This window comes from Molothrus aeneus, chromosome 7, assembly GCF_037042795.1.
Source record: "Molothrus aeneus isolate 106 chromosome 7, BPBGC_Maene_1.0, whole genome shotgun sequence".
Classification (NCBI taxonomy): domain Eukaryota; kingdom Metazoa; phylum Chordata; class Aves; order Passeriformes; family Icteridae; genus Molothrus; species Molothrus aeneus.
In genome coordinates, this window is record NC_089652.1 from 21,184,313 (window position 1) to 21,209,638 (window position 25,326).

Genomic DNA, 25,326 nt, shown 5'->3' on the forward strand with positions numbered 1-25,326 from the left:
TTCGGTTGGTGTTCTCCAAGCCATTTTCTGAAAAGTAGTAATGTCATGTATTTGCCTGAATAGGTGAGTTAAATAAGTTTTTCTTCAAGTAACCTCTAAAATGTTGGTATGGACTGGAATATACTTGGAATAGGTTACCTCTGGTAAGAGTGAAGGACCCTAGACTCTGCTATCATTGCTGGGACAGGTAGGTTAAACCACAGCATACACCTACCTTTTATTTGAAAGCCGAGTGAGAGGCTAACTTGGTGCTACAGATGTATTTCTCCAATGTCATGCTGAGAAGCAAAAGCAGAATTGTTTGAGGGCCTTGATAGATGTCTGTATTTTCTGAGTTTATTTTCCCCATCACATGTGGCTAATTTCCTTTCTCTTTAACTAGAGTCTCAGATACTGCTAAACTTAGATGTGGCCTCTTACCAGCCGTGGTGTCTTCTGTTTCTGTAGGTATGGAGTTAATTTGAAAATGCAAAAGGATTAGCTGACACACTAGGCTTTTTGTAGTACCTCTGTGTTCATAGAATCATGATTAAAGAGATGTAGAGAATTCTCCTAGAATTACTATGGCTTAGGAACAGAATTGTAGCTTAAGGGAAACAGAGTATTGACCTTGTACCTGTGATGAGGAAAGTGCAACTCATCAGGATTCAGGTTTTGCCCCTCCCTCCTTTCCTGCTCTCACTGTCTTGCTCTTGCTTTCCCTCCCTCCCTCTCAGTTTGGTTTTCTTTTAATTCTTCTCTCTTTAGGTGATTTATATCACATAGCCATAAATACTGCGTCATCTGTCTCTGGACAGATTATTACATTTAGTATGTAAAAATGAACATAGAAAATTCTACTTCACATTACAATCAATAATTTTAGCAATATAAAATATGTCTAAGAAATTAATTTTTTGAACTTCTGTAATAATTTTTAAATATTTTTTTCTCTATTCATCACATATAAAAGACCCAACAAACTCGGTAAGCAAGAATGGGAAATCACTGTGTTTGGGAGCTCAGCTTTACAGTTGATCCACATTACTGCAGGTAGTTGTACCCTTTACGTTTGTAGGCAATTCATAATGGGTACCAACATGCAGAATAATTATATACAGCAGAAATGGTACAGTGTGAAAAAATGCCATGCAGGATAAAACGCATCTTAAAGCAGAAGGAAAAACCACAAGTTTTATGGACTACTCCAGTCTTACCTTGGCCGTGAATAGTGTTTTTGCATGGAGTGATTTTTAAAAATACAATAAGCATAAATATGTAATAGAACTTAATATAAATAAAAATCTTTACACAATGTAACATGACACAAATCCATTAATTGCTAGGTAATTATACCAATTTAAATCAGCTGAGAACTATCACCAAATGAAAAAGTAAGTTCACAGTTCAAATAGTAAATTGAGTTTTGTTAACCATAATATTTTTTGGTAGAATTATGCACCTGATAAACTTAAAACCAGTATTCTTTTATCTTCATTTATTTTCATTTTAATTTCCTTAATACATCTGATCCTACTTCAGATTTCTGGTTCTTGAAGAAGCAAAAGTATAAACCACATAATATGTATTCTATTCCCCGTAGAGCATAGATCTGGCCCTTGGGGGACAGATAAAACAGTACTTTAAAATTAAGCACCAAGCAAAATGTCCACAGATATTCTGGTGCATCCTGTTATTTAGAACACTTTTCCTACTGCAAGAGTCCAGTTTACAAGCCTGCCCTCAGTAAATTAAAAGGAAAAAAATCACTTTCTTCAGATGTCATTCCTCTCTATGCACTCATTTCTCCAAGGCTTAAGATCTAAAATTCCTGTAACAATTTGGCCTGGAAAGGTGAATAGCTTTTAAAACATTGTGTTGATTGTATTAATTGGGAAGGGAGTAATGGGTTTAGAATAACTGGAACAGTTTTTAAACAGCTTGATTACAAGGATTATCACACACACATTGAGATAGACAAATCTAGGGAAATGAGAATAATTTCTGGCTTTCCTGGGCATGGATTTAAAGCAGAGAAATGTAGAACTAAAAGCAAATAGCACAACCTGTTTTAATCAAAGTAGTCTAGCAAGAAACAATCAATTAAAGAACAGTCTGATTCTCTGTGACATCAATGTATGAAAATCTGTTAGACGCCAGATTGTGTCTCAAGACACATATGATGAACTGAACAAAATGACCTGCTAATAGCTTTTACGGGTAATAAATGCATCATGTTATTGGTAATTCTGCAGATGGTAAATCAAGCTAATATCCAGGCTGAAACAAGCTACTTGTTAAATATACTTCAAAAATGTTCCTCCTTGTTATTCCATAATTGTGTCACACAGAAAAATAAGATGATTGCTACTTACATTTAAGCATTTTAAATTAAGATGTGTTTCAACATGCAGACATTTTAATTTTCAAATTCTTTAGAGAGAACATTTTCCTAACTGATCTGAGCTTTTGAAGCACAGCATTTGTATTTAGATTAGCAGCTCTATCTAAATTGTTTCATAGAAATGTTCTGTTTTACTGTTCATGATGTATTTTGAAAGAGATTTCACAATGTCTAATGTTAATCTGAAGCTGCTATTCAGGATGCAGGATTTTCATTTGCACAGATGTAAACCATTTCCAAATGGGGATTTTTTTGATTTCTAGATTCCAAGATGCTGTAAAAATGGAGTTAATCGATCCATAGCAAAAGAAAACTTCAGATGCATAGACACAAGTTCTAATTTTGCAATATATATGAAATTATTTCATTTACATACCCAAAGAAGACTAATTACACAAAGAAAAGGATGAATTTATCCACCAAATTTCGTGTATATCCAAGGCAGAAAAAATATCAAAGGATTGGCTTAAAAAATATTTGTATAAGGTAGATAAACCCCAAAATCTCACTCAAAAATGGCAAGAGAAAGAAAATAAGTAAACTTAAAAGGCCCTATTCCATTTCTTTATGACAAAGATTCAAAAGAATTGAGGAGTATGTAATTTTTATATTGCTCCCTATCAGCTTTTAATAATAAAAAAGTAAATTAATTTTCCAGGTAGCAATTATTTACCACAGAAAAGCATCTGCCAGCAATAATAAATTATATTTTTTGTGGCTACCCAATTCAGTACTTATCCGCAACAATTCAAATGTATATTCAATGCCCAATTATTATAATATCTGTTAAAAGGTGTTTTTGACAGTCTAATTCATCAGAAAACCAGAAAATTATTGGAAAACCTTAATAAAATTTGAAGGCATCACTCTAACATGTTAGATACTGCAAAACCATATGGGCAACCAAGAGTCACATGTAGCAAAAAACAACTGTGATGAGACAACAAAATCACAAATATTCGAATCAGGGAATCTTTTGAATACACTGCTTTTCCCAGATTCTTGTGAAAACATGGTGGCCTTGACCCTACCTCAATGCTTTAGTTCTTCTTCTACATTTCTGCATCAGATCTAGTCACATAAATATCATCTTTTGTTACTAGCCACTTATTATAGTTGTTCTAGCTACTCCCCTCACTACCCTCCACTTGAACTGATATGTGTAGCTAGAGTTTATAATGGCTCTTCTCAACAGTTTACTATTGCATCAAACCTATAGAGCTCTTGATAAATGCTCAATATTAACAGCATCAAGGCTTTTTTTAGATTTTAGAATTATTTTGCTCAGTGCACACATGATCTGTTGTGATCATTTTCAGTGAATAAAGAATTCAAATTATCAGTGGAGAACCTGGAGGAAAGAGATTGTTAAATCTCTTTGTGCTATTAGGATACTCAACATCTTTTCCCATGATGGAAGAAGAATTGTAGCTTGAAGGGAAGGAAAGACAACAATGGGATGTTCTGGCAGTGCCACCACAAATGTAGTTTCTGGCAAAAACCCCCAACAAATACTAGTAACCAATATAGTCTGAATCCTGTGTTGTGAAGGCCATGCTCAGACACCTTTGCTCACATTGATTGAAGTGTCTCTTAAGTTCACTCAAAGGTGGCAGAACACTACTTTCAAAGCATGCAAAAAGAAGTACTCACTTCAGAAATGATTGTAACTTTGGCCAGTTGTGGAAAAGGCAAAACATCATTTGAATTTTCTGATGTTGGTTGAATTGTAATTGTATAAAACCACAGATAAAAGATTGAATGAGGTATTAATCAAATCATCAGGACTCAATTTTAGGTCTATGCTTTTTAATATTTTTAGAAATTTTCTGGATTTGGGAGTCAAATGTACATAAAATAAGTTTTCCTATAATACCAAACTAGGATCTGCTATAGTCTTTCTTAAGAGTAGAGAGGCCTTACAGAGAGATCTGAGTGGACTAGAGAGCTGAGCAATCACCCACCATATGAAAATTAACTAGAGCAAGTGGACATTTCTCCACCTGGGATGGGGAAATCCTGTTTATATACATTAATATAGGGATGAGAGGCTGGAGAATTGTCCTGCAAAAAAAGACCTGCAGTTTGGGTTGCTGGCAAGTTGATAGGAGTCTCCAATGTCCCTTGGTAGCCAAAAGGACCAACTCTGTCCTGGGAGGCATCAGGCACAGCATTGCCAGCCAGGCAAGGCAATCCCAGGATGGGATTGTCCTGCTCTGCTCTGCAATGCTGTAGCCCCACCTCGAACACTGTGTGCAGTTCTGGGTGCCACAAAAAGGACATCAGACTATTAGAGCATGTCCAGAGGAGGGTGACCAAGATGGTGAAAAGTTTTGAAGGCAAGAATTAGGAGGAGCAGCTGAGGTCACTTGTTTGTTGAGCCTGGAAAAGAGAAGGCTCAGGGGTGACCTCATCGCAGTTCACTCCCTCAAGGGCAGCGGAGGACGTGGAGGTGCTGCTCCCCTCTCCCTCTCCCTTTCCCTCTCCCTCTCCTTCTCCTCTCCCTGGTGAGCAGCGACAGGACACGAGGACATGGAATGAAGTCACATCAGGGGAAGCTCAGGTTGGACATTAGGAAAGGGTCCTTCACTGAGACCATTGTTGGTCACTGGAACAGGCTCTCCAGAGGAGTTGTCATGGCACTGAGCCTCTCTGGACAATGCTCTAAGTTCTGTGGTTTAGGTTTAAGTAGTCCTGCAAGGAGCAGGGAGCTGGACTTAATGATCCTTATGGGTCCCTTCCAATTGGAGATAATCTAGGATCCTAAAATAGCTAATTATTTAAGGAAATTGGGATTACCTTTAACAAAGATTACTTCCAGAACACAAATAATTCATCATGGGATATTGTCACATGTCTGTCCCTCAATCCAATGTGACTGTGAGAAATCATCCTGTGTTTCTGTGTATGTTCTCTTATGACTTATTTTTAAAGGCTTTTATAATGTTTGGATGAAAACATAATATTTACTGTATGTACTAGACAAGCCAGCAAAATAGTATTGTAAGTCCTTCTAGCCAGCTCATCAAAAAGCTGCTTGTGGTGCTGAAGCAGACTATCTATTTTCTTGGTGAACAGGTAAAAAATGGAGAAATTCCATCAGTACCTGTTTCCATCCTTCCCTCTTCATTCACCATCTGCTTGTTTCAAACAGGCCAGAAATTCTGCTTTGTATTTCCAAAGAAATTATTTTTTATATTACAATGGGTATTAATTGAATATAAAATTATAATGATAAAGTCAAGAGTTACTGGGCTAGTGTTTCCCCTCAGTCATAAAAATTCTATGGCAATTTCTACTTGAGATTCACTTAGTACCAACTTGGAAAAGGTTTTGGCTCTCAGCAAAATACTCCTTGTTGATGGCCGCATCATCATTATCCCTTTGACTCCTGACACAGTGCCCACTCCAGGGTTGTTTTATTATGGTAAGTACTGAAAAAAATCCAGAGCAGGCAGTGTGGCAAAGACAGTGGTTTGCAGCAGAAGTCCTTTCTCCATCCTTTTTATTCAGTATAATATAGTAGTTGCCAGAGGCACTGTCAAACTTAGAAATTTACTGTTGCTGCCCCAAAGAGTTAAAAAGCTAGAGTATTAACAGTTAGCATGGAAAGATCTGCCTCTCTGTTTTGCCTGAAAAAGGTAGAGTAACCTCTATGAAACAGTTGCTAACACAGAGTTAGTTCTGTCAGATTGAGAATATGTGTAGTGAGAAGAGATGCATGAGAAAGGGGTAGCCGAGAGATGACTGGGATGTTTCCTGCAGCCGGATTTGGTTCTGACCTGCTTTTCCCATTTCCGTTCCATTAGCATAGTCACATAAAAGTTTTTAGAGGCACCCTTACTTTATGAACTGCTTTTCCTTCCAGCCACCCACCACTTTAGGAAGGGAAGGTGACCCTGGCAGATTATTTTCCCAAATTGTTATCAGTTTTTGTTTCTTCAAAAGCAAGAAAACAAAAATATTTTGCCCTTTTTCTTTTAAAAAGCTGAATAATATTTTTTCTGTAATAATAATTCTCAAATAATTATTTTTATGTGTTTAAAAGCAAGAATCAGTTTTGGGTGCCACAAGCTATAGCTTTTACAGCCACAGTGATGGTTGATATTCTGGATACCCTGTAAATTAATAGCTTAGGAACAACTCAAAGAACTTAACATTAAAGCTTCTGTTTTCTCTCTGGATGATCAGAAGAGGGAAATCAAGTGCTGTACATCTTGAGAAATGATATTTTTTATACTAAAATTTATTTAAAATTAAGTCTATCATATGAGTTTAAATATTGCTCTAAATTCTAAAATATAATCTCTTGGTAGATATTTAGTGCAAATTGAAAAAGCTTAAATGGCTTAAAAATGGCTTTGAAGCATTATGTAGAAGCAGAGATCATTTATAAATGATGGGACATTAATGGCTTCCTTCTACATTTAGCATAAGACTTTGAAGATGAAATGGAAGTGTCTCACTGCAGAAATTCACAACAAATATGTATCTCTAAAAGTTTATTTAGTTTAAGTATTTATTTTGAGATTCTTTATGCTTGTGTAATAATTCCAAATTCAGAACAGTAAATTTTTTAAGATTTTCTGTCAGATTGCTATCTAGGACAGAACCCTGTCCATTTTGTTTTAGGTTTTATTTTATTGTAGACATATTGGCTAAATTACTGGCTTGTTATTTGCTCTTTTTTCTGACATTGTGTAATCCATCTGGCTTTGAGGAAAAACAATGTCAGTTCACGAATGAAATAGCTTTAAATTTAAGAGGAAGAGATACCTTACAGGTGTACTATTCCAGTTGAAATCCTGTCTTGTAGGATCTTAAGTACCTGACTCCCATGCCTGTGTCAAGGAGAACAGAAACAGCTAAAAATAATGTATGATTGCCTTAGAACTGGAATAAGTCATGATTTTAAATGATTCCATTATGGAGGAGTTATACTATGGGCTATTTTGCTCCTGGCAGAGTTGTATAGAGTAGTTCATGTTTAATAAGAATGTGGACAGAAAACTAGGTAGGTTTAAAAAAGATATAAATTTATGCATTTTTCTAGATGAACATATGAAGGTTTGTCAGTGTACCTTTTTTTACAAAAAAAAAAAAAAAGAGGAAAGAAAAAAATTTAAAAGAGGGGAAAAAAGAGAGAGAGGGATTTTGAAGTAGCAATCATCAGTGTTATCTTGTCCAGTCTAGACTGAAAGGTGATATCTGTAGATTTCATAGACTGGTACAGTACAGCTCACTCCTGTTGATAAAAGGGAGTTGGTAAAAATATTTGACTAAAGCAATTGTAATTTTTTTAAAATTCTAGATAATATTTATTTTAAATTCAATTAAGCATTTCTGATAATCATAAGTGACACATACTCTTTGATGCTGGGGAAATTCACTCATTTTGAAGCAGAGATTTTCCAAGATGATTACAGTGTTGTTACTGTATAACTAAAAAACCATACCAAAATTTAAAAAAGGATTCTTGTCCCTAGTGGATGTCCATTAATAAATCCTGACAGTAAAAAAAAACAAAACAAACTTAATTGTGTTTCGGAGTCAGCCATCTAGAAGTTCAAACTGCTTTTAAATGTCCCTAGAATTTTCCCTCAATGAGTGAATGTAGGCAAGAAATAGAAGGCATAAAATGAGGAATATTGGATCTAAATTTGCTTTTTTCAACTTCATTTTAGGGCATGGTTCAGAAAAATGCTCAAAAGCATGTCTGACTTTAAGCAGGCAAGTCATCCTTTATTTCTCAGAGACTATGCACATCTGTAAGATTACGTTAAGTGTATTTTGCTGAATGAAGATGTACAGGAAAAAGAAAATTAAATGTTGGAGTCCAGGAGTGAATAGCACACATCATCATCTAGTGGTCAGGTGTTACCTGCTTACATTTATTTTTCACACTTGATAAAATATTTTTCAAAAAAACAGTTGAGGTGAGGTCAAAGGGAAGAAGGAATTGGTGGGAACAGGGATGTATACAGCTTAAAAGCCAAGGTTAGTGTTAAACTTCACTGACAAATTTCACCTTTTAAGTGGCACAATTGGAGGCAAGGTTAACCATTCCTTTTTCCCATCCTTGTCCAGCTGAAATGGCATTCCCCACGAGCACCGGCAAACAGAACTGCAGAAATTAGCAAGCAAGTTAATTTTAGCACAAATTCCTAGACAATCCCCAGACACTCACCAGTAAACACAATGTAAGGAGGGTTAGAACATGGCCCAAGGAAAGGGTTTTTTCCTCTTCTTATGCCTGAGGTTATTTTGCTAGGAAATACATCTTTCAGTGTACTGTAATTGAAACTACTCTCATGCTCTGTTTCGGCCTTCTGATAAGCACAAAGTGTTACCTTGTAGACCTGGCAGACTGACTCTGCCCTGTCCCCCCATAATTCACAATCTGCAGTGCCCATAGAGAGACAAACTCAACCTCCTACTCCCTAGGCTTAGAAAATGAAATTGACAGTTTTTTCCAACCACTTCTACTTTCTGTTGTTGCAAATAGTTAATAAATGCCTAATGACAAAGCAAAAGAGACAAATGAAATATTCTTCTTTTTAGTCTGCTAGGAGGTTGATCCTCTGCCTTTGACAGCATTTTTAAGAAAGTCAGTTCTCCCTTTCTGTTGTAGTCTTTTTGCTTCAACAACAACAAAAATCATTTGGAAACAGACATTGTCAAGCTCCTTAGAGCAGCTTTAGAAAACACTCACAGAAACCAAATCCCATCCCACACCAAATGTCTCTTTTTTAGTCAATGCTGAATGTTATTCTCCACCAATAACCCATATTCCCAAACTAACCCAGCTCTTGCTGCTTTATCATAAGTCTTGCACTATTTAATGCTGTACTTGAAGCACCAGCTGCTGGACACAAGCGATAACAAGAGACTCTCACCTTTCATTTTAAAATGTGCATGTTTCTAGCTTTCATAGCTGTGGAGAACAGCTTGAAAATATAATCCAAGAATAACTGAAAATTCAGAAAAAGAGAAAAAATACCATTTTGTGCAAATCTTCTAACTATTTAGTCTCAGGACTGGCACAATTGCAAAACTAAAATTGCAATGAATAAACAAAAATTAAATATTCTGTTTAAAGATTCTGTTTACCTGGAAGATGAAAACACACCAAAAGATAGTAGGGTCTAAATATTTTGTCAGGTCTATTAGATATAATCCTTCATTGACAGAAAGAAGTCCCAGGATTATTAAAAATGTATAGTGATAAGACAAAAAATTATTGCCTGATTGCTACTATTGATGCAAAACCACTTACACTACTCGAAATACTCAAATTCCATCTAACAATTAATGTTGTGCACTAGAGGACATTGTGACGTTCTTACTATGGAAAACAGCTTTGTGCAGTTCCTACTGTCCTTAATTACACAACAAAGCATTGTGTTTCTCCCATGCTAAAAGCAAAATGAGAGTATAACTGCTTAGGTAAGCTTAATTAGGCTCCAGCACTAATGCTAACTTCTGTCTTTGAATAATTTCAACCCCTAATGCTAATTCAAAATCCATGAAATTGTAGCAGTAAAACAACTCCACATCTACCTTACCTAGTATGTGAGATGCATTTAAGAAAGGGCTTTATAAACTCTGAAGCAATCTTGGAATGTTTTGGGATTTTTTATTTTAGTTGAAACTGAAGCAATTTCATCAAGAATAACTCACCTTCCAAGGGGAAAAGAGGAGAATTATGATAACTCGCATGCCTTTGGAAGAGCTTTACCTGCTGTGATAAGCCTATTTGACTACATGGCTGCAAGAACAGTGACTTTTTGACATCAATTCCCATAAGGATATCTCTTCCAAAGCTTTGGTTTTCTTTACAATTTAATTCAGTTGCCCTGTAGTGGAACCCCTGATGTCTGGATATTGCCTCTGCAGCTTTCTCTCTCATGGTCCAGGTTTTCTTCCCCACATGACCATTGTTCAAACTTATATGGCACTGCTAATGTTGGTTGATGAATGATAATTCTGCTGGGAAAAGCAACAGTATAGTATTAGATTACTAAAGCTTGTTGACATATTTCAGCTTTTAAAATGTTAAAAAAATCCCAACAAGAACAGTTCATTAAACTTATACTAAAAACTACTAAGCCATATTTAAATAAGGTATGCAAGTGTTAGACTCCGGATGTATGAATAGGTCAATACTCTTCAGTCCTTTTCTTTCCAGACAACACAAAGTTCAGATTTGCTGGATGGGGCTCAGACTTCTTTTTCTAGGTGGTTACCTTTGTTTTGTTTTTTTTTACTGGTAGTATACATGACAGATCTTCATATAAGCACACACTTTACATTTTAAGCTTTAGTATTCCCTTAATCTTTTAGAGCCAGATTTATTTAGGCAGAGAAATATACATAAAAATAGTATTGAAATCAGTGTATCAAAAGAAAAACTACGATATATATATTTGATATTTACTTATCATGGGTTGAGGAACTACAGATACCTTAAGCTAAGCCAAGAACCTCTATCAGTTGCAATTTCTGATGCTGAAGAATTTCCTATCTGTGACCAGGTAGGGTGAAATCAACTGAAATTGTAGTCAGTAGGAATATCTCCTAGCATAATATATTACTTGACATGAGTAATGGTGGCAGAATACACCCCTATGGGGATTGCACAGCTAAGGATTGGTACATTAAGTTGAAATACTCCCCTGTAGTATTTCCTGAGTACTTGTCAGTGTACTCGGAGCCTGATCTGTTATTCCTTATATTGACTCCTGGACACTGTTTTTTGTTTTGGGAGATTTGTTTTGGTTGGTTGGTTTGGTTTTGGAATTATTGGTGTTTTTCTTTTTTTCCCTTTGTTTTGTTTTGAGTACTTAATGTAATATTCTATCAGGTTATTCACCTGGAGTCTAAGTCACACATCAAATTCCTTTTGAAAGAAGAAAAAAAACCTGTGTAGCTTAGAACTGTAGGGAAATGAGAAATTTTAAACAAATTTCTCTGGAGTTTAATATCACTGATACATTCCTAAGAGAAGCAGCCATACCCTGGTTATTCCATGGTATCTTAGAAGATGATGCATAAAAATTTAAGAAATATGGTAGGTTGTAGTATTCCTCTCAGATATTGGAGAGAAATAGAAACATCTTGCTACTCTACTGTTGGAAGGTGATCAAATATTTATCCATGGGAAAAGATTTCTTGGCATTACATTATACCGTAGGAAAATTGCCTTCTGTTCAGTACATACTGGGAGAGAGTTTTTTTGGGAGAACAGACTGATACATGCATCCCAACTCCATTGCCATACAACTTTTTCCACAAAGTGTGAAAAGAATTATTTGGAACTGTGAGCAAATTGCAATCCCATTCCTATGATTTTTTGTTTCCAAGAGAGGTGCTAAAGAAAGAATGAGCAACAATAGAATATCTGTTCCAGATTTAGGTGAAGGAGCAATTGTTCCTAGCACAGCATACCAGAAATTACTCAGGGAGAGTTTCATGAGAGTGACGGAGACAAGAAAAAACTTCAATACTGTTTTAGACCAGGCTTAATCAGGCAAGAGAATAAAAAGTTATATAAACCCATCCCATACATGCCAGATTATGTCAGCTTTTAGGAAGCGGAAAATGCCCTATTCTACCCAAAGATCATAGTCTAAAAAGTCATTTATATGTCATGTATTGCTCTTCCAGTCGTAAATGCAACAGCATTTTCTACAAAATAATGTAATATTTATTTGAGAAAATTAATGAAATAGTATTTCACAATTGCTCCTAAATCTTTCTTATTTTCAGTGGGATAAAGCCTCAAGTATCATTTTAATTTCAATGTCATACAAGTTTATTTTGTTTGGAATATATTGCTCTAGCAAACTGAATAATATCCTGTTGAGTTAGGGGGGGGAATTAAATTTTTTGGCAGTTCAGTACTCCTGCATTGTCTTATTCTAAATAGAATACAAAGTCCTGATTTATTTTTTTTTTTTTGTGATGCTACTACTATTGATAGCATCAGAATAAAAACAAATACTTAGTCTTCATGTATTTGTCCTAAATGGCTCCTTAATGCTAACATAATTTTTCCCTTGTAACCTTTGGTTTCTTTTGTTTTTCTCTATATATCTTATACCCTCTACTTTGTTGGGGATTTTTTTGCCAAAGTAGGCCTCATTGTGATTTGGGACTGGGTATTCACATCATTCTCATATTAGGTGTATAAGTTCTTTATTAAGTAGGTTTTTGCTATCTTGCTTTCAAGTGTTCTGCACTTTCTATTTATTAGTTTTTATTTGACCATTATAGAAATTAATAGTTTTTTTAGAGATTTAAATATCTGCAGAGGAGCAAAACTATAGACTGTAGATCTGAAGTTCATAATTAGTAGTTTGATATTATAATTTTAAATTCTCAAAGAGTTTGGTCACTACCGGAACTTAACCAAGTAACAGTAACACAGATAAACTTGCATTTATCCAATATTCTTGTTCCTTCCCCCATAGAGAGGGGTTTCTCAGAAGCAAAGGAAAACCAGATGGAAAGTAGCAAGTTTGAAGCCTGAATGTGTCATTAATTTGGGTATATGCTTGGGACCAGTATGCTTTAAGCAATTGGCAGTTCTCCAGGTGATACTGTTGATGCACCCAGACACCTTAAAACTGTTGCAGTTCTAACCTCATTTTCAGAGATGCAAGTGCTCTGAAGAGCAAGGTAGGAAATTATAAAGGACAGCTAGTAAAATAAGATTTTACATAATAATATTTTTATCATTATCATAATCAATGTATTTTTTATTACAGGAAGAAAAGTTTAAAAATATATATTTTGGATTCATTAATTTCTAACTTTATATTGTACAGTATGGTCAATGGCCAAGGAGAAGAAGTCCCCCCCAGCCCCACAATATACTTTATTTCACATCAACCATTTGTCAGAGGTTATGTCGAAACATTATATCCTATATCAAAACTGTCTCTTGAGAATAATTGTTTGCTTTGGGGTCTTCAAACAGTAATTCCAGGATCTCCACAGGCAAGGCTATTTAAAGAAAGGCATGAGAATCATTTGGTCACTGCTGAAGCACCTGTAGCACCACTGCAGGGATGGACAGTGCTAGAATCAGCAGCTACTTCAGGAATCAGTAAATAAAAACCAGTAATATTCATAGTAATCTGCTTTCAGTAGTAATTTTGTACAATATGAAGTAGCTAGTACTTTTTGGTGAGTAATTTAATTGTTAATGTTTTCTGAAATAGAGATATTAGAGATACACAAATACCAAGAGCAAGCTGCTGAACTATTCAGAAAATGAGTGCAGACATAGCTATTCTAGGAAACAAGATGCTGCAATGCATGAGAACAGCACTTTGTAACATTGAATGCAGAGTATGTGTGCATCTCAGTGGAATAATGCAAAATAATAATGCAAAATTCTAAGAAACACATTGGAAATATTTCTGGACAGTTAAAATAAAAGTATATCCTTGAGTGTAAGCATGAAGTCTTCCAGTCCCTAGAAGCTGTATTCTGGGTCTGAAGAATCTGCCTGTGCTTACTGAGTGAAATATTAAGTGAATGTTTGATCAATCCATGAGCAGATACAACACAACATGTGCTCAGTACAGCTGTGCCTCCAATGACAAGACTAATTTTAATGATAATTTTAGAAGAGGAAGTTTGACTGATAGTAAAACTTGGAACTGTTTCTGGTTAATCTCCTCAAGACAAATGAAAATGGATTAATTCAATGCGGTCTATTAGAAATGGATGTTCTTCAACATGACTGTCCCTATCAGATGATAAAGAAAGTAATCAAAACTGTTTAAGAAAACTGGTTTAAACTGCTTGTTTGTCATGTTGATAGAATGAGCCTGGATCTTTTGTTCTTGTCCTATTTCGTGTGGATATCACTCATTTGTTATCCATGGAGTCTGAATTACATTATTCAGTTGGAACTGAGTCAGTTGAAATGCCTGTGTTAAGAAGGATTTTACCTTGTGAAGTTTGGGATTCAAACAATGGAAGTGCACACGGTTAGAAAGGCTTCATTTTCCAGCTGTCTTTAAACAAAGCAGAGGACTTGCCAATTAAAAGTTTTCCAATGCAAACTTCCAATACATGATGATACATCTTGTAAATCATGGACTGGAGTTCATGAGAGAATAAAGCAGGAAATGTCACGTGGAATGACTAAACCATTGTATTGACCGTATTGTGTGAAACTGCATTTGAAAAACTGCCATAAAAATTATGGTGCAAATTCCACATGTGAATCCAGGTACAGCTGTGTATATTGAACTGGGGGCAGAATTGGCTACAAGGCATGACTAAAAACATTGTTAAAATGAAGACCAAGCTTTCTTTAGTTTGCCTCTGCTCAAAACAGCTGAAATTTGCTCAAAAAAAATTAGTATAACTCTGACACTTAAAACCAAACGCTGGTGTTCTGCAAGATTTCAATGTCTTAGTTCCTTTACTCTACCAGGATACTGGAGCTTTGGGTTTCTGCTGTAAAAAAAAGCAGTAAAATTTAAATCAGAGGAATCTGGGCCTGCACACTAGCCATAACAGTTCTATTGGGCATACTTGGCAATAAAATCAAGACTAATCTTGGATTCCATTTTGCGAAAAGGCTTAAAGAAGGCGGCACTCTTATTCCTTAACTGCATAATTGTCCACTGATCTTCCTAAGAACCATCTCTGTGCAAGTCAAATGAGGGACTGAGGCCTAAAGGTTAGTAAAGTAGCACGTAGGAAAACAAAACCAGTGTGTACATATTGCTCAGTGCAGACAATTGAGAGCACAAGCTTACTGTGTTGGTTTTTTTCAAACTTGCATAACAATTTTGCGACTAATAATCTACTTAGTAAAAATGAGTAGTAAAAATCAGCACGGCATAATTTCAAGAAATGTGTCTCTGACTGTTTAAATTGCTCTCTAGTGTACATGGTACATACATTGAAATTGTTTATGGATTTTGACTTGATTGTACTGTGAAACCTAACCCTGACTTCATTTCTGTGACTTAGAGTTGAGAACTTTGTTGTGTAATTAAGTACAGTGGGTCACTGAGCACTGTGGCAATGCTATTTTCTAGTGCATGGAGTACTGAGTCCACAGAGCAGCATTAATTGCTAGGTAGGAAAGGATATTAATATTTTGAATGGTTGTAAGTGGTTTTGCATAAATGCCAGCAATAAGGAAATGGTTTTATGTTTTATTGTTATGCATTTTTAATGTCAGTGTGCTCTAACCATAAAGCTTCTAACAAAAATTAAAGCACTGTCTGAATCTTACTGCCCATTTCAGAAGGTTTTTCTTAGTATGTTACTATTTTTCATCTTCTCTTCTCTTCTCTTCTCTTCTCTTCTCTTCTCTTCTCTTCTCTTCTCTTCTCTTCTCTTCTCTTCTCTTCTCTTCTCTTCTCTTCTCTTCTCCTCTTTTCTTCTTTCTTTTCTTTTTCTTTTTTTGTCTTTTGTCTTTTTTTCTTCCTTCTTTTCTCTCCACACTTACCAGTGACCTAAAGCAAATTCTTCTTTCCTTGATTTACTCTTAAGATGGACTCTAAAATTTTGCAGCAGAGATACTCTGTGACTCTTCCAAAAAATCAGGTAATGTCTTGAACATGGAATTTCACTTGTGTTTTTGCAAATCATACACAAAGACTATACTCAGTCTCACCAGTCTGTCTCAGAAGGCTTGATTTTCTTTGCTAGTGTGACAATAGGCAACACTAGTCAAGGTCCATAGGTGGTCAATCCAGAGTCATTATAATACGCAGGTACTCTGAATTAAATGGGTAGAATATTTGCTTTTCATGTTTTATATGTTATTGTTCATTAATTAAATATTATTTTTCATACCACATTTTTAGGATTCTTAGTGCTTTACAGGATGCAGTTAAACTGACCTTATATTTAAGAATCAATGTGATCTCCTGGTCAATAATAAAAAAGCTTTTTGAAATGACAGAGACATTCATCATTGTCAGTTAACAGTTATGATTACTTGGACCATTCATCGTTAGTAATTAAACTTAAAAGAAATAATGAAATTATCCTAAATTTGTCCTTAGAAAATGGCAGCCTAAATATAGGCTAAGAGACAGCTGCAGATAGCTCTATCCACGACTTTGCTGTAAGACTTCTGCAGGATCACAAATGCATAGCTCTTTCTTCACAGAAGTTACATGCTACAAAATATGTCAAAACATGAATCAAGTAATTAAATAGTTAAGTGAGTGTTTAATAATAGATTCTATTACAACTATTTACATTCCACTGGGAATGTGCCATATAATGATATTGTAGTCCTCAGTATCATCACCCAACTTTCAGAGCAGTATTTTCTGTAACAGAATAAGGCATTATCTTGTATAAAGTTTAAATGGGTAGAGCATGACTGCAGAAGCTTGTCAGATGATGGCTTTAATGAGATCCTTATGGGCACCATGTGATGCTACAATGTCTTTCACCCTATCTCTAGAATTCACAACATTTTTTACATTGATTTTTACTTTTGCCAAGTTTCTCAAGATAAACAAATGTTTCTATGACAGCTGGCTCTAAAAGCAACCATCTCCATGGCAAGAAAATTTGAATATCTGACCTTACAGGTACAATAATGCTCTTGTATCATGTATGTACGTAGTAGTACCAGAGAAAATGAATGTTTCTGTGCTGGTAGAACAATATGTACAAATGTATGGAACATAAACCTTTTAAAATATCTATATTCAATTTTGTGTAGAATTAAACTATTAAATGCACATAAACTCCTAGAAACAGATGGGTGATTTAAGGCAAAAATGCATAAAAAACCCGCTTTTTTTCCTGATAGTAGTAATAGTCAGTGATCTCTGTAGAGGGTCAGGGTCTAATTGCCCAGAGAAATGCATAAGCGTATAAGGAGATAGTGTCTGTTCTAAAGATTTCACAGACTAAGATGACAAGCTATCTCTAAAGGTGGTAGCATAGTATAACAGAAAATCACTTAAATATGCATCGGTGTATATAAACATACATATTGATACATGTACATGGAAACTTACTGAGATCAATACATTTACAGGTTGAAACATATCACATTCTCCTCTGTGTACATATCTGTTCACACTCATATTATAAAAACATACAATCAATTATTAAAGTAAACCATACCTAATTCTTCTTTATTTGACATCTTGTAAGAAGCATTAAGTTATAATTTCTTGAGTAATATCAGGAATAAAAACTTTTCCTGGTTTTAGATTAAAGTGTTTCAACTGAGGTATCATAAAGATAGTTCGGGGAAAAGCAAACAGAATCAGTGTGATTCTTAAAACAAGAAGGCAAAAATGATATATTAAAGACAGAATAGAGGTAACATAGATCTATGATGGGTCTTAGAGGTGAAAATATGAAACACTATTTTGGTCGCTTAAGTTGGTATTCCTTGAATTTTTTTGCAATGAAGAAGTTCAAGTAATCACACAACAACAGATGACTTTCCTCACTTTATTGTAAATACTGAAAAATATGGTGACATGTAACACTGCCTTCTTTTTCCAAAAGGCTTTCTTATATATACAAAGAAAAGTAATTTCCTACAGAAATTGCTGTTTTGTTTTTTCTTATTGTTAATCATGATATCAATGGCATTTTTATTACAATTAGTTTGATAAATTGTAATCTGAATTAATAAAAGGCAACAGATTTTATTAAAAACCTGAAATCATAAAATGGGATTTACCCTGTCAGGTTCACTATTAACACACTGTATAAGTTTGCCTTGAGCATCCTGTCAGCTCTATTTTATCAGAAAGCTGCTTCAGTGAATGTCAGATTCAGGAGTTTCACTTTAGTAGTTTTATCAAAACTGCTGATAATTTTGCAAAAAGGAATTTTAAACCCACAAGTTTTCATTAAAATTTCCTTCAGAATATCTAATAATTTTCAGCAGGAAACATAAGTGAATGGAAATATTCATTCAATGGAAATATTTTATAAACAAATTATTCTGTGTTTAATACTTAATCCCTGAAGATGTTTGTAGAGCTACGCCATATTTGTTAAAGGAATATTTAGTATCCTGATTTAATCTTGGTTCAATGCTGTAAGTCTTGCCCAGGTTAAAAACTCATAGCTTCTTCAGAAAATCTCCCTTCCAAATGACAAGGAAACAGAATGCACTTGGCACAAAATATTCATAGTTAGTTGTCTGACAATCTGGCATCTGATTGAGTGTCTGAGCCTAGGCACAAAGAAACAAACAGGTTTAATTTCCTGGACAGTAACCTTCAGTACAAACTCCATGGATATTTTGATGTTTTAAAATACCAAACACTTTAAAATCCCATCCAACTTGGTGCCTCTGAAAAGTCCAGTATTTTAATAACACAACCCATTTCTCCTTATTCTTGACTTTTCTTTCAGCCAGTGGACCAATTTAGAAAGGTGATCTATAGCAAAGCATCATATCATAATAGTCTAGCCCCTATATTAAAAAAGGACAACAATGACACTAATGAAAATACATCAATAAATTTTCAAAGAATGAATACCCCAAGACTGGTTGATAAACTGTTAACATATTGAGATCTGCATTTTCTCTTGTGTATTCCTAAACTTGTTGTGCCCTTTGGAAAAGAAAATAATTGTTTTTGACATTATTTGACTGACTTGATTCAAGCAGGCCATAATTACAGAGCTGATCAGATTTCCCTAGACCACTTGAATTTTCAAGCAGGACTACAACATATGGAAACATGATGGTTAATCGCAAACAGATACACTACACGGATTCCCACTCCCCCCCTCCAAGCCTCATTCTATGCTTCACTGAAGTTACTTCAAATTTACAACTGTGTAAAGGTGAAAAAACATAGCAACGATGTAATTACCACTGGAAGAAAGCTGCTAGTAGCAGTAGCAGAGAAGCTGTCACTGCTTAAATACTGTTTAAGTATACAAAAGAGTACTTACATATGTTTTGATCAGCAAAGAATTGGTTTTCAAACTCTTATTTAAGGAAGAAAAAAAATTAAACAGAGAAAAAAACAAGGCCCCTTTTCTCCTGTGAGGCATTTGTCAGACTCGCGAAGGCTAAGACACAAAACATAAAAAAAATCTTTGGGTGAGGGTTCTTTGATTATTCATGTCTAGCCAATGTGACTTTCAGTGGTACAACAAAAGAGCAGAGGGAGAATATTTACTGCAAAACTAGTGGTGGGAATGAAGAAAGGATCCAGTAATCCAAAACAGAAAGAGCAAAACAGTGTTTCTAATAAAAAAATTTAGTGTTTATAGTAGTAGAAGAAGAAACCAACTGGATGACATCAGGAACAGATTTAAAACCATAATTTTAAGAGATAAGACAAAAAAGTTTGGATATTCAGTTGCCACAATGATCTCTAAAATTTTGTAGCAGTAGAATCACAGTAGAGGGTAGAGAACCATAGGGAGTAAGAAACATATTCAGTTTTGAAAAATAAGGTGATCATACTACCTGGGAGGCAACTGGGAATTATAAAAATATTAGTTGGATCTTTAGCATTGTAATTTGCAGTCTTGATAAGGTCTTTACTGGATAATTAACTGCTTCTGACTATCCAGTTAGGTTTTCTTTGGACACAAAATTAGGGAATAGTAAGTACTCAGGTGTCATCCAAAGCGAGATCAATTTAGTAACACTGAATCTACTTGGCTACTCATGCATGAAGGCAAAAAAAGGCAGCTCTCAATGAAACAGTCTCTATACATTTATAATTTGTATTATCATTTTTCCTGATAGCTTGATTACAAGCCTATCGTTCATTATGGCAGGTGCTGTACAAACCAGATAAGGTACAAAAAAAAGATCAAAGAGTAATTGTATGTTTCCAAGTCAAGAGGCAAAACATTGAGTGAAAATGGGTAAACTGGTAATGGTGTTATGAGTGCCACATCCCAGCTACTGAGCTGGTTGGAGATGTTTCCAGGAATTCCTCCAGGTAAAGGCCTATAAAGGAAGACCTGGAACTGGAGATCAAGAAGAAGTTCTGAGAAGACTTGTATCATAGGCTGATCAGAGGAAGCCTGCATCTCCACAGAAGGAAGGAAAAAAAACCCTTTATGATTGACAACTGCATGGAATGAAGTAGGAGTTAGGGGATGGATTCAGAAACGAGGTTGGAGTGATCAGATACCCAGATAGGAAAAAGTCTACTTCAACTCTCTGAAGGAGACACAACCTATGCAGATATCTCTGTATTCTACTTCAATTCTGTGCTCAAGTTATGGTTACAGATCTGATGCTCATTTTGATTTTTTCTTGACCCAGTAGTCCTGAAAATGGAAGAGCTTTCAGCCTTTCCCTTTGTTTATTTTTAAACAAATAGACAACACAGAAGCAATTAATTAAAAATATAAGATTTCACCCCCAAAATTTCAATGAAATATAAATTAATTTATGGCTCATTTTTGCTTCTGATGTAATTTTGTAATGGTTGTAGCTAAACTTTTGCTCCCACATTGTAATTATGTGTAAGTTGATGAAAGACAAAGGAAGAATAGTATTGCAAATAAAGCAGGATCAAAGTAAGTTCTCATGATTTAGTTTGAAGTCATGCAATTCTATTTTTTCCCCCTAAAAAGCTCTTTAGGATTTTACCATGCAAGATAGAATTCATAGAGAATTCACAGAAATGTATCACACTTCAGAAAATATTATCAAATGATTTCTCAAGTGTCTTTTTCTCATACTTTCCTCTTTATATTTTTTTTAATTCCTTAAAGCCTTTTATCTTTCTTTTCTTTTTTTTTCCTTTATAAGAAAATTTTATTTTTTAGGATGCAAATTTTTGTTTGCAATTTAATATTTCTGAATTCTGTCCAATATAGTTTATATACTCTAAATCTGTTCACTTTGATAATGAAAGAAAAAAAGAGTATAAAATAAAACTTTGTTGTATTCTCTTTGATAAAAGAGTTCTTTTGATCCTTATATTACATTGAATTTGGTTTAAGGTCATTGAAGTCAATTACATTTCATAAGCTAACAAACCCTGTGAAAACACACACACACTTAGTACTCTTCAGCTCTTTTTAGTTTACTATAGCTAATGGTTTTGTTGATTCTGACTGAAAGATAAGTCAAATAGAGCAACTGTGTTGGAAGTGCACAACTTTCTCTGGATTTCCCAGAGCTATTTAAGTTCATTTTTAGAGTTGTGTTGAGCACAAGATTGGGAAACAAGGAGCTTCAGTGAAATCCAAATTTCACAGGCATTGTCACTGGATTTTGGCACTGCTGTGATAACTTGTGAGAGTACTTTTTACTGATCAATGTGTGCACTACAGTGAACTTGTGCATTGTCCTAGACTGTATATTCCTTCCCCTTCCAGACTGTATACTACGTCTACTGAAATGCAAACTTTTGGGAAGCATATCATCAACAACAAAACCAACTGCAGGATGGATGGGTGCTCAGGGGCTTTCCTTTATTCTGCAGTCAGCACCTGCTTTGCTCTTAGTCTTTCTTTAGCACAGACTGTCATGTGAGTGAAGGACTCTTAGACATGAGTGAGTCAACATTAAGAGGAAATAATATTTTTTTATAAGCCATCTGTAGATAGAGATTTGGATTTTGATATTATCTGATGTAACCTGCCAATTTCCCTTGTCACAAAGTATCTCTTTCTTCCTATTCCCTACTTAGCCTGTGCTTTGGTTCTCTGTGTTTTTATGTAAATGCTATGTCTTTGCTTTTCCTAGTTAAAATATTGTTTTAAATGTTGCCATTTCAAAGGTCATTATATCTTTGGAAAGTAGAAGATATACAAATGTGTTGAAGAACTAACTCTGCTCAGATTTATCATACCTTTGATTGACTGGGGAAATGACTTTCAGTTGACATCTGAGCCAACAAGTTAGCTGAAATAAAATTTTGTTTAATACCTTTGCATCAATAATCTAGGCACAGCATCATTGATTGAGAAAGTCTGATCAATAGAGTATTACTGACTGCCTAACTGTAACTTTGCCAGACTTTTTTGTTAATTCTGCTGATGACCTTCGTACCACCACTTTTCAGGTTCACCATTTTTTTCCCTTTGAAATTCAATTTGCTCCATTTGCTATTATTTAAGGAATTTACACATTCAATTGATTTCATTCTACCTGATACAATATGATGAGTTTAGTATATAAAAGATTGTGCATTCTTGGGACAAAACTTCTGTAGCCCCAAATTAGAATCTTCATGAGAAATTCACCTCAGGGAAGACATAATCCATGTAAAGAAAAAAGGGGAATGTAAATAATTTATTTTAACCCTGTGGATGCTATGGCATTTTCATCTTGAGATTTGCATTCAGTATAGATGAAGTAGCAAGGAAAAAGGGAAATAATAATCTCAACTAGTCCCGGATAGTTATCATCCAAGAATGAGAAAACAATTACAGAAATACTGAAAAATTCCAAATCTTAACTAATCATCCTGATAGGAATTCTCCCTTCTGTCCTTTCATTATTGTGACTTATATTAGCCCTTGTTCCTCTTTGTGACATTCTTCAAGCTATCTCCATTCACACTTTGATGGAACAAAACAACTGTTTCTTTGAAAGTTATTTAGCAATTTGAGATTGTTTCATTCAATGTTCACTTGGAATACATAATGTTTCCCTTATGCACAGACAAGACTGAATGCAATATCTAGATGTATTTGTCTTATCTCACAACATGTTGAGAAAAATGCATTGTTATTTTTTTGATATAAATTCATGGGTTATGTTTTCATAGTTAGGAAGATATTAAAAATAACATATGCTAAAACACATTCATTTTTCTATGACTGCCCTATTAACATTTCATTGCTTGTGGAGCATACCCCTACCTAATTTTACAATATTAGAAATTGAAATCAGATCCTGTGTGTGAATGTGTAATGCAGCACCTGGCAAGGAGTTTAGTAAACTGGTTTGTTCTGAGACTGGCTGTTCCCAAGTCTCCATTTAAAGCTCTTCAGAAGTCCAAGAAGGTACGAGAAGTTCAAAAAATTGGCTTAGTAAAATGAAGACAGCCCTAATTATGTTATTTTTCTCCTTGAAAGACTCCTTATAGAGTCCACACATTTTTACAAAATCTTTCACAGGCAAGGGATCTTGCCACCACTGGCTATAAAGTTTTCTGTATGCCTTTCTACCAGCTGCATCACAGAAAATGTCTTCAATATTGTCTGGACCAGAAATGCAGACCTTCCTAGCAAAAGGGTATCATATTACTCTTAATCTGCTTGACCTTGATTTTAGAGTGAGATGAAGACATCTGTATTCCATTTAACTAAGAAAATATCACTTCTTGGGAGATAGTCAGATTTACTCACCTTTTACCCACCTTCTCACCTATATTTGCCTATGTGCAAAAGGCAAGCAAATTTAAGACTACTAATGTTTACATGATTCAGGCTTGAAAGTACATGTGAAAAATAATTGTTTTAAAAAAAGTTAAGTTTGGAGGAATGCCATTCTGATTAATGATAATATTTATGTTTGGGAAAAGGCAGTGATGCCAGTGAAACTTGTTGAAGGTATACAATGTATAAGATAATGGTATTAGATCCAAGATGGCTTTCATTCCTACTTCAGGTTAACATATTGAGAGATATGCTACCCAAAGCATTTCCAATTCAGGGATGGACAGAGACAGCAAACAAAACTTAATGGAGCAATTATGTATACACCCATAAATTATGAAATAAAAAATTGATATCTAAAAATTCTAAATGGTCTGTTCATTTGTTTCTCTAAATTAATTCTATTTAGAGGTGCATGGGCTGTTTTCTAATTTTAACAATACCTATTTTTTTCAAAAATATTGAAATTAAATCATTCCCTTTATATGTTCAGTACAACAATCAGACCATCTTTAACATTTCATTGTCCAATGAATTGCTATTGTATGCACATTGTGTCCTAATGTGACACAACTGATAAATAACATTAAAGCTTGCTGTTCAAAGTCAAAAAAGTGAATGGTGCTAGAACCAGGAATTAATTTTAAACTTGACTGGAGATTGAGATGTCTCCTATGAAAAAAATATTTGGAATCAGATCTCTTGAAAACAGGTAATATACAAAATCCTAGTTTGAAGATGAACATATTGCTAAGACTTTGAACACTGATACAATTTGTCTTGGTTCTCTGTTTAATCTTCTCTTAAAAATCTGGTATCTATGATTGAGGCAAACATTCTTGTACCTTTCAGATATTCAGGCATGTACTAAAAAAAATTAGAAAGCTAAGAAACTACAAAAGAGATGGAAGGTTGAATCTCAAAAAATGTCCAGATCTGCACTGTGTCTCCAGAAGAGTCCATTTCTAGAGAGTGACTTTTGAAAATTTCTCAGAATTCAGAAACAGTTAAAATGTTCAGTTTTTTTTTTTTTTAAGATAGGAATAAGATAATATCTTCAATGCTTTTAGTCACTGTGCTGACATAGTAAATGAAAGCATACTGATTCCATTTTGTTGATCATTTAATCAGGGCAAAGTATGTTCCATTTATCAAATTTTATGATATCTACCTAATGCCTGATTAGAAATATAAATAGAATTTTGCAAGTCCTGGGGAGGGAGACGTTGGGGTGGTGTAAAGTTCCTCTCTCTTAAAGAATTATTTGAAGTGTTTCTAATTGTGGAACATATTTTAGTTCTGTGTAGTAAGAAAACAAAAGGGTCCGTGGCAATTCCTCCTAGCAAGAATTATTACGTTTTCTGTAGCCTATTCTTCAGGCTGGATTATAATGTGGTACGATGTCTACTGTGTTATTTTTCTTTTTCTATCTTGTTACCTTTGTTACCCTTTTTTTTGGTTTTTTTGTTTTGTTTTTTTTTACAGAGAGCTTCAGGATATGCAGGATATGCACTACTTGGAAAGTCCTACTGAAGTCTCAAGGTAAATAAGACATAGACTGGTAATACCTACAATTCCAGGATCTGACTCTAATTTCTTGA